The following is a 2,500-nucleotide window of genomic DNA, read 5'->3' as shown; positions in this document are numbered from 1 at the left end:
GTAATCAATGCAGAGCCATCAAATTACAGAATATATATACAACTGTCCGTATACATGCTGAAAGAGTGTGCCCACAATGGGAACCACACGTCAGCCAGACACTCTCATCACGCACCACTCTCTGCTTCTAACGGGCGCACATACAATATGTAAGCACCAGCATGGAACAACATCCAGTGCATCCTCTCCGCCACATTACACAATCCACACTATCACAACCAGACCAGGAGGTCCATGCGGAAAATAGAATATCCCCCCCTTTCGACATCCACCATTGCGCAGATAAGGCACCAATACCCACACATGTCCTATACAACGGTGCACCCAACATCACAATAGTACCTCCTGTCACAGCGCACAAACAATGACATGAGTCAAAGACACAGGTCTGACACAAGCATAGAATTGGAGCGCCGCCTCTAATAAGCCAAAGGTGCATCCTGACGTGACAAATCTGATCATGTCACAAGCATTCACTTACTATAATCACTATCAACGAACCTGCTCCCCCCCCTTACACCTTTCCTTACAACAACGTGTAACCTAACCTAACCTAACCTAACCTATGTTGTGCCTTAACCTAACCTATGTTGTGCCTTAACCTAACCTATGTTGTGCCTTAACCTAACCTATGTTGTGCCTTAACCTAACCTATGTTGTGCCTTAACCTAACCTATGTTGTGCCTTAACCTAACCTATGTTGTGCCTTAACCTAACCTATGTTGTACCTTAACCTAACCCATGTTGTACCTTAACCTAACCCATGTTGTACCTTAACCTAACCCATGTTGTACCTTAACCTAACCCATGTTGTACCTTAACCTAACCCACGTTGTGCCTTAACCTAACCCACGTTGTGCCTTAACCTAACCCACGTTGTGCCTTAACCTAACCCACGTTGTGCCTTAACCTAACCCACGTTGTACCTTAACCTAACCCACGTTGTCCCCTAACCTAACCCACGTTGTCCCCTAACGTAACCCACGTTGTCCCCTAACGTAACCCACGTTGTCCCCTAACGTAACCCACGTTGTCGCCTAAACCTGCTCTGTAATTGTTATACGACTCGTTCAATTAGTGTAGTGTTGCCCACCCGCAACCCTCGCAATATAGTTCGCTACTCGCACTGCCCGCTCCCCTGTGTATCGCTTCATGTTAAACACCTTGCAAGTCTTGCTCACTTTCCACATGCTCCTGCTGTACACTGTAATGTGGATGGCAGCAGGACGTACATGCCGCCCCTCCCCACGTCCCCACCTTGCCCCCTGCCTTCGCAAGCTGGTTGGTGAGAACTTTGCATGTTCAATGCCCTTCGCATGCGACGTACTCAGGCTACGTTGTGGTGCGGCCTGTGTCAACTGTCCGCTAATGTCGTACGCGTAAACCACAATCTGTACTGCACATTCGTCCTTATGTACTGAATGATACATCGTGGCACATGTGTGACCGTACAACGACTGCGCCCAAAAACGGCGGACCATACAGTGCAAATATTGTGCACGCAGCTACGTGTCGTCTCCCTATGAGAGCTGGATTGCAGTGTGGTACGCCATAGAGACGTGTGGGAGGAACGGACGCCGTGGATGGCGATCAGCATGAGCTGTCTGTTGATGTATTCGGACCTAGTCGTCTCTCCTCACACACCGTGATGGCATGGTGCACCGCGTTCCATATCTGCGACATGCTACAGAGGCCGGTTGACAGTCGTTCGAGCAATGGACATCGCATACGTACGGGGGCCACCTTCCACGTATTGTCTAGGCGTGCACATTTTGTTGCGTGTATGTGGGCAGACGTAGTGTGGCGTGACACCTGACACAGGCATGCAATAATCGTTGAAGTTGCAAATGGCGATGGACGCCTGCGTTTTCTGGTGAAGTTACGCAAATGAACAAATGGTAACCTGTTGTGGTGCGGTTGTTCTCGCTAGGGGTGAATCGGTGATGGCGACGATAGGTTGAGGTACTAACCGGTTGTTCCAGCGATACCCACCATGCCGACGAAACTGAACGGCATCTGGGTGTGAAGCGATACGCGGCGGTGGCTGGGTGGGACCGTCCCCGGCCGGTGAGGGGGCGCCTCCCGGCGTGCTGGCCGCGCGGTGCGTGGGCGCACGCGCTACAGCCGGCTGGTGGGGGCGGCCAGTGGCAGGCGCGCCGGCCGACGGACGCGGCAGGCGTCGCAGCTGCGCGCCGGCGCACCCTGCGCGCGGCGCCGTGCGGCCAAAGTAGGTCCTCGCGGGCCCGGTGCGAAGCGCGGTGGACATCTTCAGTGTGCTGGTCCGATTGAGGACTGTGTGCGTTGAGGATGCGCCGCCGCCCGGCGCTCGGCGCCGCGACGCCGTCTGCTGCTCGGTCGCCCCAGCGGTTCTCGCTGGTGGTTTGTATCGCAGCTGTGCGGATGTGTTGGCGCGTGCGCTGTGCTGGGAGAGTTCGCTTCGGCACCCAAGTGGGGCTTTTGTCCTTCTGTGGCGCTGGCGTTGGAGCTGCCGGTCACCGTA

This window comes from Schistocerca piceifrons, unplaced genomic scaffold, assembly GCF_021461385.2.
Source record: "Schistocerca piceifrons isolate TAMUIC-IGC-003096 unplaced genomic scaffold, iqSchPice1.1 HiC_scaffold_292, whole genome shotgun sequence".
Lineage (NCBI taxonomy): Eukaryota > Metazoa > Arthropoda > Insecta > Orthoptera > Acrididae > Schistocerca > Schistocerca piceifrons.
This window is presented reverse-complemented; position numbering follows the sequence as displayed.